We start from the raw sequence: 18,652 nt of genomic DNA on the forward strand, positions 1-18,652 counted from the left end.
CAGAACCCTACACAGGCTCCTCTCTCTCAACGCAGAGCCTGATGCGGGGTTCGATCCCACAACCCTGGGATCATGACCTGAGCTGAAATCAAGAGTTGGACACCCAACCTACTGAGTCACCCAGGCACCCCAAGAATGGTTTCAAATTTAAACAACCATCAATTTAACACAGACTGCTATATGCAGAAGATGTTATAAACATAATAGTACCCACAAAACAAAAACCACTAATAAAAAAAAAATCTAATAAATATGCAAAAGAATAGAGAAATCCAAATCTATCACTACAGAAAACCAGCAAACCATGAAAGAGAAAGACAAGAAAAGGATTAGAGAAAATCCTCACACACAACACAAAACAAACAATAAAAAGGCAATAACTATATTTCTATCAATAATTGCTCTGAATGTAATAGGACTAAATGCTCCAGTCAAAAGACATAGATGGGGTAACAGAATGGATTAAAAAAAAAAAAAAAAAAAAAAAAAAAGACCTATCTATATGCTGCCTACAAGAGACTAATTGTAGACCTAAAGAAACCTGCAGATTGAAACTGAGGGGATAGAGAAGCATCCAGCATGCAAATGGATGTCAAAGAAGGCTGGAGTAGCAATACTTCTATCAGACAAAATAGACTTTAAAACAAAGACTGTAACAAGAGGGGTGCCTGGGTGGCTTAGCTGGTTAAGCGTCTGACTCTTGAGCTCACCTCAGGTCTTGATCTCAGCATCACGAGTTCAAGCCCCGCACTGGGATCCACACTGGGCATGAAGCTTACTTTAAAAAAAAAAAAAAAAAAAAAAGACTGCAACAAGAGACAAAGAAAGACACTATATAATAATAAAGGAGATGATCCAACAAGAACATACAATAATTATAAATACTGATACACCCAATATGGAAGCACCCAAATATATTAAAGAGTTAATAACAAATATAAAGGAACTAATTGGTAGTAGGGGACTTTAACACTCCACTTACATCAATGGACAGATCATCTAAACAGAAAATCAACAAGGAAACAATGGCTTTATTTTTTGTTTTTTTTTAATTTTATTTTAGAAAGAGACAGAGCACTCAACTTGGATGGGAGAGGGAGAAGGGAGGGAGGGAGGGAGGGAGAGAGAGAGAGAGGGAGGGAGAGAATCCTAAGCAAGCTCCACGCTCGGTGCGGAGCCCAACTTGGGGCTTGATCCCATGACCCTGGGATCGTGACGTGAGTCGGACACTCAATCGGCAAAGCCACCCAGGCGCCTCAAGGAAATAGTGACTGTATGATATACTGGACCAGATGGATTTAACAGATATATTCACAACATTCCATCCTAAAACAGCAGAATACACATTCTTTTCAAATGCACATGGAACACTGTCCAGAATAGATCACATATTAGGCCACAAAAAAACACTCAACTAATTCAAAAAGATCAAAGTCATACCATGCATCTTTTCTGACCACACACTATGAAGCTAGTAGTCAACCATAAGAAAAACTCTGAAAAGACCACAAATACATGGAGATTAAATAACATGCTACTAAACAATGAAGGAGTCAACCAGTAAATAAAATAAGAAACAAAAAATACATGGAAACTAATGAAAATGAAAACACAACCATTCAAAACCCTTGGGATGCAGTAAAAGTAGTTCTAAGAGGGATGTTTATAGCAATACACGTCTACTTCAAGAAGCAAGAAAAATCTCAAATAAACAACCTAAATTTACACCTAAAGGAGCTAGAATAGAAAAAGAACAAACAAAACTTAAAACCAACAGAAGGAAGGAAATAATAAAGATTAGAGCAGAAATAAATGATACAGAAACTAAACAAATAGATCAGTGAAACCCAGAGCTGGTTTTTTGGGGGGAAAAAAAATCAATCAAATTGATAAACCTTTAGCCAGACTTACCAAGAAAAGAAAGGACCCAAATAAATAAAATCACAAGTGAGAGAGGAGAAAAAACAACAAATACCACAGAAATACACACAATTATAAGAGAAAATTATGAAAAACTATATACCAACAAGTTGGAAAACCTAGAAGAAACAGATAAATTCCAAGAAATATATAACCAAAACTGAACCTGGAAGAAACAGAAAATTTGAACAGACGAATTACCAGCAAAGGAATTGAATCACTAATCAAAAGCTCCCAACAAGTAAAAGTCCAGGATCAGATGACTTCACAGGCAAATTCTACCAAACATTTTTTTTTTAACAAATGATTCTTTTTTAAAAAATCATATTTTTTTAAGTTTATTTTCATTTATTTTGAGAGAGAGAGAGAGAGAGCAAGTGGGGGAGGGCCAGAGACAGAGGGAGACAGAATCCCAAGCAGGCTCCACACTGTCGGCACAGAACCTGATGCAGGGCTTGAAATCTTGAACTGCGAGATCATGACCTGAGCCAAAATCGCTTAACTGACTGAGCCACCCTGGCACGCCCTCCCCAAATTTTTAAAAGTTTGTTTGTTTGTTTTGAGAGAGAGGGAGTGTACGTACAAGCGAGGGAGGGGTATAGAGAGAGAGAGGGAGAGAAAGAATCCCAAGCAGGCTATGTGCTGGCAGCATGGAGCCCTATGGGGGGCCCTATCTCACAAACCATGAAATCATGACCTGAGCCGAAACCAAGAGTTGAATACTTAACTGAGTCACCCAAGCACCTCAAATTCTACCAAACATTTAAAGAAGAGTCAAAATCCACTCTTCTCAACCTATTCCAAAAAAATAGAAGAGGAAGGAAAACTTCCAAATTCATTCTATGAGGCCAGCATTACCCTGATACCAAACCAAAGGTACCACAAAAAAAGAGAACTACAGGCCATTATGTCTGATGAACATAGATGCAAAAATCCTCAACAAAATACTAGCAAATTGAATCCAACTATTTAAAAAAAAAATTTTTTTTTACATGTATTTTTGAGAATCAGAGTGAGACAAAGCGTTAGTGGGGGGAGGGGCAGAGAGAGAAGGAGACACTGAAGCTGAAGCAGGCTCCAGGCTCTGAGCAAGCAGTCAGCACAGAGCCTGATACGGGACTCGAACCCACAAACTGTGAGATCATGACCTGAGCCGAAGTCGGACGCTCAACCGACTGAGCCACCCAGGCGCCCCTGAATCCAACTATTAATACGTTAAAAAAAATCATTCACCACAATCAAGTGGAACTTATCCCTGGGTTGCAAGGGTGGCTTAATGTTATCAAATCAATCAATGTGATACATCACATCAATAAGGGAAAGGAGGGGCACCTGGGTGGCTCAGTAGGTTAAGTGTCCAACTTTTCATTTCAGCTCAGGTCATGATCTCACAGTTTGTAAGATGGAGCCCCACGTTGGGCTCTGTGCTCACCATGAAGCCTGCTTGGGATTCTTTCCATCTCTCTCTGTTCCTCTCCCACTCACACAAGCTCACTCTCTGTCTCTCTAAATAAACAAATTTTTTAAAAATAAGAGATAGGATAAGAACCATACGATAATTTCAATAAATGCAGAAAAAGCATTTGACAAAGTACAACATCCATTCATAATAAAAACCCTCCACAAAGTAGGTTTAGAGGGAACATAGCTCAACATAATGTAGACGATATATGAAAGACCCACAGCTAACACCATCCTCAGTGGGGAAAAATTGAGAGCCTTTCGCTTGAGATCAGGAACAGGACAAGTACGTCCACTCTCCTCACTTTTATTCAACTTAGTACTAGATGTTCTAGCCATAGCAATCAGACAACAAAAAGAAATAAAGGCATCCAAACTGGCAAGGAAGAAGTAAAACTTCCACTATTTTCAGAAATCTATTGCATTTCTATACACCAATAATGAAGTAGCCTAAAGAAAAATTAAGAAAACAATTCCATTTGTAACTGTACCAAAATTAGTAAGATCCAAAGAAATAAAACTAACCAATGAGGTGAAAAAGCTGTACTCTGAAAGCTATAAAACACTGATGAAAGAAATTCAACATTGACACACAGAAACAGAAAGACATTCCATGCTCCTCGATTGGAAGAACAAATATTGTTAAAGTGTCTATACTGCCCAAAGCAATCTACACATTGAATGCAATCTCTATCAAAATACCAACAGCATTTGGGGTGCCTGGCTGGCTCTGTCAGTAGAGCAGGAGACTCTTGATCTCGGGGTTGTGAGTTCAGCCCCACATTGGGTATAGAGATTACTTTAAAAAATAAAAATCTTGGGGCGCCTGGGTGGCTCAGTTGGTTAAGTGTCAGAATTGGCTCAGGTCATGATCTTGTAGTTTATGAGTTCAAGTCCCACATTGGTCTTTCTGCTGTTAGCTCAGGGCCCACTTCAGATCCCTGTGTCTCTGCCCTTCTCCCCACTCGCACTTTATTTCAAAAATAAATAAACATTAAAATAAATGAGTAAATAAATACATAAATACATAAGTAAATAAATAAAATAAAAATCTTAAAAAAAAAAACACTAAAAGCATTTTTCACAGAACAATCTTAAAATTTGTATGGAACCACAAAAGACCCCAAATAGCCAAAACAATCTTGAAAAAGAAAGGCAAAGCTGGAGGCATCACAATTCCAGACCTCAAGTTGTATTACAAAGCTATAGTAATCAAAACAGTATGAAATTGGCACAAAAACAGACATACAGAACAACAGAACAGAATAGAAAATCCAGAAATAAACTCACAATTATACGGTCAATTAATCTTGGACAAAGCAGGAAAGAATATCCAAAGGGAAAGACAATGTCTCTTTCACAAATGGTGCTGGGAAAAGGGAACAGCAAAACGCAAAAGAATGAAACTGGACCACTTTCTTACACCATACACAAAAATAAATTCAAAAGGGATTAAAGACCTAAATGTGAGACTTGAAACCATAAAAATCCTACAAGAGAGCACAGGCTGTAAAGTCTCTGACATCAGCCATAGAATTTTTTATGTCCCCCAAGGCAAAAGAAACAAAAGTAAAAATAAACAAAAGCATGCATAAACAAACAAACAGCTTCTACACAGTGAAGGAAACAATCAACAAAACTAAAAGGCAACCTATGAAGTAGCCTAAAGAAAAATGGGAGAAGATATATGCAAATGATACATCCGATAAAACATTAGTATCAAAATAAATAAAGAACTTACAAGAACTCAACACCCCAAAAATTAAAAATCCAATTAAAAAGAATACATGAACAGACATTTCTCCAAAAAAAGACATACAGATGGCCAACAGATATGTGAAAAGATGCTCATCATCACTAATCAGGGAAATGCAAATCTAAACTACAATGACATAATCACCCTCACACCTGTCAGAATGGTTACAATGAATAAAACAGGAAATAACAACAGGTGTTGGTGAGGATGTAGAAAAAAGGAATCCTCTTCCACTGCTGGGGGATTCAATGTTGCACTGGTGTAGTCACTGTGGGAAACAGTATGAAGGTTCCTCAAAAAGTTAAAAGACCCTATGATCCAGCAATTGCACTACTGGGTATTTACCCACATAATACAGAAACGCAAACTCCAACAGACACATGCAGGGACACCTAGGTGGCTCAGCCGGCTAAGCATCAGACTTCAGCTCCCAAAATGATCTCATGGTTCATCAGTTCGAGCTCTGCATCAGGCTCTCTGCTGTCAGCAGAAAGTCAACTCTGGATCCTTTGTCCCCCTCTCTGCACCTCTCCAGCTCGCTCTCTCTCTCTCAAAAAAAAAAAAAAAAAAAATTAAAATAGGGGCACCTGGGTGGCCCAGTCAGTTGAGTATCTGACTTTGGCTCAGATCATGATCTCACGGTTCAGGAGTTCGAGTCCCACATCGGGCTCGCTGCTGTCAGCCTGTCAGCACAGAGCCTGCTTCAGATCCTCTGTCTCCCTCTCTCTACCCCTCCTCCGCTTACACTCTTCCCTCCAAAATAAGTAAGTATTAAAAATAATAGGGGCGCCGGGGTGGCTCAGTTGAGCGTCTGACTTCAGCTCAGGTCATGATCTCATCACAGTTCGTGGGTTCGAGCCCCGCGTCAGGCTCTGTGCTGACAGCTGGGAGCCTGGAGCCTACATGGGATCCTGTGTCTCCCTCTCTCTCTGCCCCTCCCCTGCTCACGCTCTGTCTCTCTCTCTCTCTCAAAAATAAACACTAAAAATAATTTTAAAAATAATGAACATTTGTATTGTTTTTTTTAATTTTTTAACGTTTATTTATTAATGAGAGACAGAGAGACACAGAGCGTGAGCAGGGGAAGGGTAGAGAGAGGGGAGAACACAGAATCTGAAGTAGGCTCCAGGCTCTGAGCTGTCAGCACAGAGCCCAACATGGAGCTCGAACTCACGAACTGTGAGATCATGACCTGAGCCGAAGTTAGTCACCTAACCAACCGAGCCACCCAGGCGCCCCAATAATAAACATTTTTAAAAGGGAGACACGCACCCCTATTTTTATAGCAGCATTATTTATAACAGCTAAGATATGGAAGCAGCCCAAGTATTCTTCAACTGATGAATGCATAAAGATGTGGTATATACACAATGGAATATTCAGTCATAAAAAAGAATGAAATCTTGCCATTTGCAACAAATGGATGGAGCTAAAGAGTATAATGCTAAGTGAAAGAAGTAAGGCATAGAAAAACAAATACCATACAATTTTACTCATGTGAAATTTAAGAACTAAACAAGGAAAGGGGGGAAAAAAAGAGAGAGACAAAAAGAAACAGTCTCTTAACAACAGAGAACAAACTGATGGTTACCACAGGGGAAGGGGGCACGGGGGATCAATGAAATAGGTGATGGAGATAAAGAAATGGACTTGTCGGGGAGGAGGTTGTGCCTGGATGGTTCATTCGGTTAAGCACTGACTTCAGCTCAGGTCATCATCTTGCAGTTAGTGGGTTTGAGCCCCATGTCCGGCTCTGTGCTGACACCTTACAGCCTGGATTCTGCTTCGGATTCTGTGTCTCCCTCTCTCTCTGCCCCTCCCCTGCTCATGATCTGTCTCTCTGAAAAATGAATAAACGTTTAAAAAAAAAAAGTGCACTTGTTGGGGCACCTGGCTGGCTTAGTTGGTGCAGCGTGCAACTCTTGATCTCGGGATTATAGGTTTGAGCCCCACAACGGGTGTAGAGATTACTTAAAAATAAAATCTCAAAAAATAACAATAATAAGTACACTTGTCCTGATGAGCACCAGGTAAATAAAATTAAAAAGATGAAATAAAATAAAACATGGTAAATGTGATGTGCCCATCAGCTGACTAATCAAAGTGCCCAATAGGCAGTTATACTGGTGAGACCGGATATCTCTACAACCAAACTGTGACAGAAGTTAAAATCTTGGATTTTAAAGGGAGAGTGCATGGTGAGAACAGTGGAATATTAGCAGCAAAGAAGGCTAGAGAGATATGCAGAGACCTCAGGACACACAAATATTTAAAGAATAAAGAAGAGGGGGGCAGCTGGTTGGCTCAATCAGTTAAGTGTCTGACTCTTCATTTCAGCTCAGGTCATGATCTCACAGATCACGGGTTTGAGCCCCATCTTGGGCTCTGCGCTGACAGTGCAGCACCTGCTTGGAATTCTCTCTCTCTCTTCCTCTCTCACTGCCCTACTCGCATGCTTTCTCTTTCAAAATAAACAAATAAACTTAAAAAAAAATAAGAAGGATGAAGAAGAGGTAGAGGACTCCATACAGAGGAAAAGGAAAGTTATAAAAACTAGAAATAAAATTGAAAAGTAAAAAAGCACATCACCAGCTATCAGTTATAAAGAGAAAAAGGTTGTCAGGGCTTCAAGGTAAAGCAAAAAATCATCCACTGTTAGGAATGGTAGGGAAAAATATAATAGATAAATCAGCACCAACTCCAAAATCGCAATTCAGGCAAGTGTTTCAATCTCTTCTCATATAATACTTTTTTCTTATCAGAGTTACTTATAAACAATAGAAAGATTTCAGGTTGTTCTTCTTTGCCTTGTGTTCACCCCTCCAGAGGAAATACAAACAAGTAACAAAATGACAAAGGATGGAGATGGAAAGATCCTGGATGAAATATATAAAGGGAGTTGACTGAAGCAGTGACTCAATGAAGAGGCATTCATTCATCCAGTAAATACTCGCTGAGTAACCACTCCGTGCAAGGCATCATGACAGCAACTGTTAAAAAAAAAATAGCTTACTAATATAACAAACTATGCCCTTGGTTCATCAGCTAAAGTGATAAGCTGGAAAGAGAAATAAAACTTTCCTGATAAGACTGGCACAAGCAGAGGCTGCTCTATCCCAAAGGTGACTCTAGCAGATTCCTAGAGCTCAAAGTCACCTATTATTGAAATGTGTCCTAATTCCACAAAATAACTCCAAAGAAACATTTTCTTCAATGTTTGAGAACTATGTGCTCCTGTAGCAATATTATATCTCTCTGAGTTTTTACATAGATAACTGTAGCTTTAAAATGCAGAGATAACTCTTTCAAGAAATTCTAGGATATTTTTATCAAATCATCATAAATGCTAATGTAAGTCCCAAAACTAATAATAAAAGTTAAGGGACAATTACCTAACTAGATGCACTTAGGCTGGAAAGGCTGCTTTTAACTAGTCAACTCTACCTTTTAAATATAGGAAAATGTGGTTTTATAAATATAGCCATTCTTTCGAGAAAAGGACTTTATGGATAAGAATAGAGAAAAGGCATATGAAAGCCAGAATCTAGCTTAACATCCAAAGAGAACCTTGAACAAGAAAGGATATATTATCACACACAAGCTGTCACTAAAATCTTTTCACACCATCATCTTGTGCTATGGTAGCTAACCTATTTCTAGCTCTAAGCCTGTATCTGATTGATTTGCAAACTTTTGGAAGTAGCTGGGCTTCAACAGACACCGAACAACATCAGAAGTATCTTTTTGTCTGAATTATATTTAGCCTCTATTCCCCCCTCCTTTTCTGTTTAAGAACTTGAGAAAGGAAGGAATTATTAGACGGTAGTTACTAACAACAGGTGTTCCTAATGTTATTGAAAGCTTTGGCCATGGAAAGCGGGAGGGGAGTGGGGGTAGATTTCATTCCTAACATGGAGTACCAGAGATCATATTTACCTTCCTGGCAGACAAAAGAGACAAAATGGGTAAAACAGTGGTTTTTAAGACACTGGACATCAGGCAATAAAGGACAGTGATTCCTGAGAAATGGGAAACAAATACAGTAAGCCCCATGATTACCCATGCTTAATGCCTGGAGAGTGCTTCTAAGTAATGTCAAAAAAAAGGGGGGAGCTAAGCAGCAACCTGGGGAGAGTCCAACATGCTCCCTTTGTGCAAAGTGAAAGTCTGAGAAAGCCAAGGAGTCTAGAGTTCACAAAAGAGAGTATGCCACAAACTGGAGAAAATACTTGCATATTTAACAAAGCAACTGTACCTAGAACATATAAACAGAATATATAAACTCTCAAAACTTAAACAATTAGAAAATGGAGCCACCTGGGTGGCTCAGTTGCTTAAGTGTCCGACTTTGGCTCAGGTCATGATCTCACAGTTCGTGAGTTCGAGCCCCGCGTCAGGCTCTGTGCTGACAGCTCAGAGCCTGGAGCCTGCTTCAGATTCTGTGTCTCCCTCTCTCTCTGCCCCATCCCTACTCATGCTCTGTCTCTCTTTGTCTTAAAAATAAATAAAACATTTAAAAAAAATTAAAAAAACAATTAGAAAATGGGCAAAAGACATGAGCAGACACATTCAAAATCATTAGCCATTAGGGAAATGCAAATTAAAACCACAATGAGATATCTATCATACCTATCATAATGGCTAACATAAAAAATACTGACAATACCATATGTTGGCAAGAATGCAGAAAAACTAAATGGCTCATACGTAGCTGATGGGAATACAAAATGGTACAGGAACTCTAGAAGACAGTTTCTTTTACAATGAAATATGTAATTACCTTACCACCCAGCAACTGTACTCCTGGGGATTTATCCCAGAAAAATAAAAACACATGTTTACACAAAAACCTATACATGAATGTTCACAGCTTTATTCATAATGGACAAAAATTGCAACCAACACAGAAGTCCTTCAACAGGTGAATGTTTAAATAAACTTGGGACAGCCATACCACAGAATATTACTCAGCAATTTGTACCCCCCAAAAAGGTACAAACTATGGATGGATGTCAAGGGAATTATGCTGAATAGGAGAAAAAGTCAATCTCAAGAGGTTACATATGGTATGATTCCATTTAATTAACATTTGAAACAACAATACTAGTTGAAGAATAGATTAGTAATTGCCAGGGTTACAGGTTCATAAATGGGGTGGAAGTAGGTGGATGCGGTTGTAAAAGGGCAACAGGAAGGATTCTTCTAGGAATGGAACTGTTCTATATCTTGATGGTGGTTGTGGATACAAAAATTTATACAAGATGAAATTCCACAGAACTTCCCTCAACACACACATGCATGCAGAGAGAAGTGCATGTAAAACTGGTCAAATCTGAACAGACTCTATACATTGTACCAATATTAATTTCCTACCTTTGATATGGTACCACAGTTACAGAAGCTGTCACAATGGGGATAAATTGGGTGAAGAGCACATGGAATATTGCTGTACATTTTTTCCCAACTTCCTGTATTATACTTATTTCACAATGAAAAGTTAAAATAAATGACTGAGAAATGATAGAGCATAAATTAGTAAAGAAAGACATTTAGAAAATTATAACTATATTCCATATGTGTAAGAATCTAAAGGAAAAAGTAAGCATGTTAGGTAGAAGAAGTAAAAAAAAATCTGAAATGGTATAGATAAAAGTACACTATGTAAGATTAACAGCAGATTAAAAATTGCAACAGAACAAATCAGGGGGAGAATATATGAAAACACAGCAATAGAAACCAACCAAAATAAAACCTAGAAAGAAAAAAAGACACTGAAATAAAATGAACAAAGCATAAGTGAACTGTAGGACAAATCCAAATTGCCTAATATAGGGGTTAGTGGCATTTCCAAATAAGACGGGAAAAATATTTAAAATTTTTTTAATGTTTATTTGAGAGAGAGAGAAAGAGAGAGAAAGAGAGAGAGAGAGAGAGAGAGAGAGAGAGAGAGGCAGAGAGAGAGGGAAAGAGAGGATCCCAAGCAGGCTCTGCACTGTCAGCACGGAGCCCTATGCGGGGCTCAAACTCATGAACCGAGAGATCATGACCTGACCTGAAGTCGGATGCTTAAATGACTGAGCCACCCAGGAGCGCCTTTTTTTTTTTTTTAAGTTTATTTATTTTGAGATAGAGAGCATGAGCTGGAGAGGGGCAGAGAGTGAAAATCCCAAGCAGTATCTGCACTGTCAGTGCAAAGCCCGATGCAGGGCTCAAACTCACAAACCATGAGATTATAACCTGAGCCAAAATCAAGAGTCAGACACTTAATCAATGAGCCACCCAAGCACCCCCAAAATAAATAAACATTAAAAAAAAAAAGATTCTCTCCTTCCCCTACTCATGCTCTCAAAAAAAAAAAAAAAAAAAAGCTATGACTAAAGAATTAAAGGAAAAGTATGAGAACAATGTCTGTTTTTTTGTAGTTTTTAATGTTTACTTATTTTTGAGAGAGAGAGAGACAGAGTGAGAGCATGCACAATCTGGGGAGGGACAGGGAGAGCAAGAGGAGACAGAAAATCCAAAGTAGGCTCTGTGCTGTCATAGACCATGATGTGGGGCTTGCTCAAACTCATGAGCCCTGGAATCATGAACTGAGCCGATGTCAGAGGCTTAACTGACTGGGCCACCCAGGCATCCCTGAATAATGTCTAACCAGAAACAGAATATTAATAGAAAGATAGAAATTATAAAAAGGAACCAAATGGAAATTTTGGAGTTGGAAAGTACAATAATAAAAATGAAAAATGTTAAGTAGAGGGGTTTGACACAAGATCTGAGCAGGCAGAAGAATCAACAAACTTGAAGCTAGGTCAATTAGGAATATCCAGTCTGGGGCCACCGGGCTGGATCAGTGGGAAGAGCATGCAACTCTTGATTTCAGGGTTGTGAGTTTGAGTAACCTCTAAATAAATAAAAATTTGGGATGCCTGGTGGCTCAGGTAGTTGAGCATCTGACTCTTGATTTCAGCTCAGGTAATAATCTCATAGTTTGTGAGATTGAGCCCCACATCAGGGTCCGAAATGACAGCACAGAGCCTGCTTAGGATTCTCTCTCCCCCTCTCTATCTACCCCTCCCCCGCGTGCATAAGCTCAAGCTCTCTCAAAATAAATAAAGTTAAAATTAAAATTAAATTGAAACAAAAAAAAAAGACAGCTAGGGCAATAAGGCAATAAAAAGAAAGAAAAGACATTCAGTTTGGAAAAGAAGGAAAACCTTTTCTATTTGCAGATGATATTCTTATATATAGAAAATCCTAAGAAATCGGGGTGCCTGGTTGGCTCAGTCAATGGAGCATGTGACTCCTGATTTCAGAGTTGTGAGTTCAAGCCCCAAGTTGCGCATGTAGCTTACCTAAAAAAAATGAAAACAAAAAATAAAAAATAAAAAAATTCCTAAGGAATCCACTAAAAGTAAGTTCAGCAACGTTGCAAGATACAAGGTCAATATACAAAAATGGATTGCATTTCTATAAACAATGAATATTCCAAATATGAAATCAAGCAAAAACTTCCATTTACAGTAGTAACAAAAATAATAAGATACTTAAGTATAAATTTAACAAAAAAGTATAATAGAGTAGGGTTAAAAAAAGTGTAAGGGTTATATATTAAAAATCATAAACTGTCACTGATAGAAACTGAAGATCTAAATAAGGGAGAAGATGTCCCATGTTCATGGACTGAAAGATTTAATATTGCTAAAGTGGTAACACTCCCCAAACTGATCTACAGATTCAGAGCAATCCCTATCAAAATCCTAGCTGGCTTTTTTTAAGAAATTGACAATAACATCTTAAAATTCATATGGAAATGCAAGGGACCCAGAATAAACAACATAATCCTTTTTTTTGTTGTTAAGTAATCTCTACACCCAACATGCAGTTCAAATTCATGACTCTGAGATCAAGAGTCACATGGTCTAGCGAATGAGACACCCAGGTACACCAAATAATATAATCTTGAAAAAGAAAAACACAATTGGAGGACTCACATTTCCCCATTTCATCTTACAACTAAAGCTACAGTAATCAAAACAGTGTCATAGTGGAATGGAATTGAAAGCCCAGAAATAAACCTTTACATTTATGGTCAACTAATTTTCTAACAAGGAGGCCAAGATAATCAAATAGTCTAAGGACAGTGTTTTCAACAAATAGTGCTCAGAGAAGTGGATAGCTACACATAAAATAATACAGTTGGAATGATACTTCACATCATACATAAAAATTAACTCAAAATAGAACACAGACCTAAATGTAAGAGCTACAACTATAAAACTCAAAATAAAACACTGGAATAAATCTTCATGACCTTGAGGAATGCCTGGGTGGTTCAGCCAGTTGAGCTTCTGACTCTTAATTTTGGCTCAGGTCGTGATCTCAAGGTTCCTGGGATTGAGCTCCGCCTCAGGCTCCATGCTGACAGCACAGGGTTCTCTGTATCCCTCTCTCAGTGTCCCTACCCTACTTGTGCATGTGCTCTCTCTCAAACTAAATAATCATTTATTAAAAAAAAAATCTTGATGACCTTGGATTAGGCAAAATTTTCTTAGACACAACACTAAAAGCATAAGCAACAAAAGAAAAAATAGATCAGTAGACTTCATCAAATTTAAAACTTTGTCTGTAAACAATACCATCAAGAAAGTGAATTCAAAGACAACTCAGAGAATAAGAAAAAATATTTGCAAATCATGCATAGAATAAGGAACTTGGTATCCATAATAAAGAACTCTTACAACTCAATAAAAAAAGACATATTATCCAAAAAAGGCAAAGGATTTAAATATACATTTCTCCAAAAAATATACAAATGGCCAATAAGTACAGGAAAAGATGCTCAACATCCTTAGTCATCAGGGTAGTGCAAATTAAAACCATAATGGTATTGACACCCACTAGGATGGCTAGACTCAAAAAGACAGAAAATAAGTTTAGTGAGGAAAGACAAACTGGGACCCTTACACATTGCTAGTGGGAATGTAAAATTATGCAGCCACTGTGGAAGCAGTTTTACAGTACTTCAAAAAGTTACCACATGATTCATATACATAATGGAATACTACGTGGCAATGAGAAAGAATACAATATGGTCTTTTGTAGCAACATGGATGGAACTGGAGAGTGTTATGCTAAGTGAAATAAGTCATACAGAGAAGGACAGATTCCCTATGTTTTCACTCCTATGTGGATCCTGAGAAACTTAACAGAAGACCATGGGGGAGGGGAAGAAAAAAAAATGGTTAGAGAGGGAGGGAGCCAAAACATAAGAGACTCCTAAAAACTGAGAACAAACTGAGGGTTTATGGGGGGTGGGAGGGAAGGGTGGGTGGGTGAAGGGTATTGAGGGCACCTGTTGGGATGAGCACTGGGTATTGTATGGAAACCAATGTGACAATAAATTTCATAATAAAAAAAAAAGTTACCACATGATCCAGCAATTATACTCCTAGATATATACCCAAAAGAAATTAAAACATATGTCCACACAAAAACTTGTAAATACACGTTCATAGTACCCAAAAAGTGGAAACAACCCAAATGTCTACCAACTGATTAATGGATAAACTAAATGTAATATATCCACACAATGGAATATTATTCAGCCATAAAAAGGAACAAAAGTCCTGATGCATGCTACAACTTGGATGAATCTCGAAAACATGCTAAATGAAAGAAGCCAGACATAAAAGGTTCACATATTGCCTGATTCTTTTTAGAAGATATAACCAGTCAAGGAAAATCCATAGAGGCAGAAAGCAAATTAGAGGTTACCAGGTAAAGCGGAGGGGGGAGGGGAGGGAATGGGAATGATTATTTAATGAGTATGGGGTGGTTTATAGAATGATGAAAATGTTCTGAAACTAGAGACAGCTAGTGGTTGCACATCACAAATACACTAAATACCACTGAACTACATACTAAAATTATTAATTGTAAGTTATGTGAATTTCACTACAAAAAAATAAAAAGAGGGGCTCCTGGGTGGCTCAGTTGGTTAAGCATCCGACTTCGGCTTAAGTCATGATCTCATAGCTCATGGGTTCGAGCCCCACGTTAGGCTCTGTGCTAACAGCTCAGAGCCTGGAGTTTGCTTCAGCTTCTGTGTCTCCCTCTCTCTCTCTGACCCTCCCCCGCTCATGTTCAGTCTCTCTCTCTCTCTCTCTCTCAAAACTAAATAAACATAAAAAAAAAAAAAAAAAAGAAATTAACTTAGGAGGGGGAAAAAGCGTATGTCCATATAAGGATTTGTACACAAATGGTTATAGTATAACTTTATTTTTAATTGCCAAAAACTGGAAACAACCCAAATGTGCATCATCATAACACAAATGGATAAACAAATTGTGCTATAGCCACATGATGGATCGCTACTCAGCAATAAAAATGAACTACTCATACATGCATCAACATAGATGAATCTCAAAATAATTATGGTTAGTAAAAAAAAAGCCAAACCAAAAATAAATGTAAGAATATATTCTTTACAATTCCATCTATATAAAATTCTAGACAATGCAAACTGTTCTATAGCGACAGAAGGTTGATCAGTGGTTGCTTGGAGACGACAGAAGTTGAGGAAAGGATTAAAAATGGGGATAAGGAGGGGCGCCTGGGTGGCTCAGTCGGCTGAGCGGCTGACTGGTTCAGGTCATGATCTCACAGTTCGTGAGTTAGAGCCTCCCGCCAGGCTCTGTGCTGACAGCTCAGAGTCTGGAGCATGCTTTGGATTCTCTCTCTCTCAAAAATAAACATTAAAAAAGAATTTTTTTTAAATAGGGATAAGGAAACTTGTGGGGGTGATACATTATCTTAACTGTGGTAATAGTTTCATGGGTGAACACATATGTCAAAACTTAACAAACTGTACACTTTTAATATGTACAGTCTACTATATGTCAATTATAGCTCACGATCTTTTTCAAAAAAGATGGGGAAAGGGGAAATAGGGCAATGTGCTCACACTGGCCACTCAATAACTGGTAAGGGAGTAAAAGCAAGCGGTTTTACTGTGCTCGGTAACAGCGCAAAGAGTTGGCAAAACTCCACATGGAAAGCCACTCAGAGGAGCATATCAATTTGAATTTCTTAAATTTACAAGTAACTCTATTAACCAACATTATAATTTCAGAGATGTTCAATCTCCATTTTTGATTGATTTTCAGTTGGTAGTGCTAAAAACTCTCCAGTGCCAGAACTCTTCAGTTCTGGCAAGTACAACAATTAGTATGATCAGTAAATAAACATTTAGATATACCAGGAAGGCTCCTAGAAAAAACCCTAAGAAGGTTCCATAAAGCTAAAATACCTGTGAACAGTATCTCAAGTACATAAAAAACAACAAAAAAGATTATTATCTATACTAATAATCTTTTAAGAATTCCTCAGTTATTTATTAACCTTTTATAAGACAAAGTAAATATCTGTTTCATAAGGTAAATATCTATTTACCTTTCGTAGATATTTATTCTGATAAATTTAAGCTACTTCAAAGCTTATTATCTACTTCTAAAAAGTCAGAAAAGCTTTAAAGTTAAAACTCTAGGGGTGCCTGGGTGGCTCAGTCAGTTAAGTGTTGGACTTCAGCTCAGGTCATGATCTCACAGTTTGTGAGTTTGAGCCCTGCGTCGGGCTCTGTGCTGACAGCTCAGAGCCTGGAGCCTGCTTCAGATTCTGTGTCTCCCTCTCTCTCTGCCCTCCCCCACTCATGCTCTGTTTCTGTTTCTCTCTCTCCCTCTCAAAAATAAATAAACATTAAAAAAATGTTTTAAGTTAAAACTAAATCATGTTAACTAACTAGAATTTAAATTAAAAATTGAAGGGGAAAAAAACCCTCTAAATTGGATTTTTCTTTACCAAAAAGTATGTCCATTGTTTTAAAGACAATAAATAAATAAATAAAGACAGACAGACAGACAGACAAAAAGTATGATGTATTCACTAGTGGGAAGAAGCTATGGATATGAGGGGTGAAGTTCAGTCAGTCAAAACCACTTTACATTCATGTATTTATGACAGGTGAGAAATGGCATCATCTAATCCAAGCAACCATCATCTCTCACTTCAACTACAGCAGTAGCCTTTTTTCTTTCTTAATTCAGGTGAACTCAATCTTGATATACTCTAAAGTCTCAGTTTCCTTATCTATTAAATGGGTACAATAACACTTCCAACCTCGTGAGGTTGTGTGACAATTAAATGAGAATACAGGTATAGCACTTAGTTCGTTGCCTAGCACACAGAAAGTGCTCTATAAATGGTACCTATTATTACCTGAATAAATGTTCAGCCTCCATGAGTCCAGTGCTGGAATGGCATCACATATAAGAAACAAGTCTAACCTCAAAAAAAAAAAAAAAAAACAAAAAACAAAAAACAAAAAAAAAAGTTAAAAGCAATTTAAATCTTAATATATTGAGACTCCCAAAGAAAATAAAGAGATCCATTTCAAAATCCACAGCAGCTTAGTATCTTCTTTCCCAATTCCTTTTGCTCACAATGTTTCTCTAACCCTACACCTGCCTGAACCCTCTATATCCATTCCTACTTCCTGTTTTTTTAAATCCATTGCTTTAATGCACGGTTTTATTTTATTATTTTTATTATTTATTTAAGTAATCTCTACGCCCATGTGGGACATCAACTCACAACTCACAACTCCTTCTCCTCTAATGATCCCCTCTTCTTATAAGCAGTTCTCAGTCCGCTTTCTATATAAATTAATTACCCAGTCTTACTCCTTGAAATTCTTCAGCTGTTTTTTATCCATTATCCTTTTATACAAGACAAATCTATAGTAACTGAGCTAGCAGATACTGAATCTCTCTCAGTAGGTGAGAAGGATACAGAGAAGCCAGAGACAGAATTTTCTTCTGTGAGTAGAAATAAATATTACAAACACATAATTTAGTATCTCCTCTCTCTGACTACAATATTTATTATTACTATTACTATGACAGGATTCTGAGAGCTGGCTGCTGCTTAATCCACATTAGAAACCCTGAGTGCTGAATGCCACCACTAGAACCCCTAATATGCCAAGCCGGCCTGTGTTCTTGGAAACCTCAAAGTACTTAAGTCTTGCCATGTTCTATGCTGAAGTGAGGAGTATCCCAAATTCATCATTTTGCTTTACAACTCTATCCCGTGAGTCTCACATTGCTAAGGTCTACCTTTCTAGTATCATACTAAGATTTCTATGAAAAAGTTTCTTTATAACCCCTGCACCCCAGGGTTTTGGTATTAGAAATGTGTGGTAGTTTGGTTAGAGTTGGAAGGCATGGCTATGGAATCGCCCTTCCCTTTTCCACCACCAAAGTTGGTCCTGAAACACTGACTGCATGGTGAATTTTTTTCCCCAGGAAATGCCTTATTCTGCCCTACGCAAAGAAATTACTAGTTACCTTTCCCCACAGGCCTTCAAGCCATGCCCAGATGCACCTGATTCTTAAGTGGGCATAGTGAGTTCATGCTGAGAGCCTTGACATACCAAGAGGTCTCTCTCCAACTCTGAGT

General features: G+C 37.9%; 1 protein-coding gene across 8 annotated transcripts in view; it reads right to left on the minus strand.

The window, feature by feature from the left end:
* The window catches only part of R3HDM2 (R3H domain containing 2), a 165,027-nt gene that overhangs the window by 108,159 nt on the left and 38,216 nt on the right, over positions 1-18,652 (minus strand). For 4 of the 8 annotated variants that reach the window (XM_045465103.1, XM_045465098.1, XM_045465100.1 and 1 more), the window contains exon 2: positions 17,411-17,473. The exons of 3 other annotated variants lie outside the window; for them this stretch is intronic. The gene's annotated coding sequence lies outside the window, so the exon portion shown is untranslated. Of the gene's footprint in view, positions 1-17,410; positions 17,479-18,652 lie in introns of those variants that run through there. One more of the 8 variants, XM_045465090.1, reaches the window with a different exon arrangement.

This window comes from Leopardus geoffroyi, chromosome B4 (assembly GCF_018350155.1).
Source record: "Leopardus geoffroyi isolate Oge1 chromosome B4, O.geoffroyi_Oge1_pat1.0, whole genome shotgun sequence".
In the NCBI taxonomy this organism is placed as follows: domain Eukaryota; kingdom Metazoa; phylum Chordata; class Mammalia; order Carnivora; family Felidae; genus Leopardus; species Leopardus geoffroyi.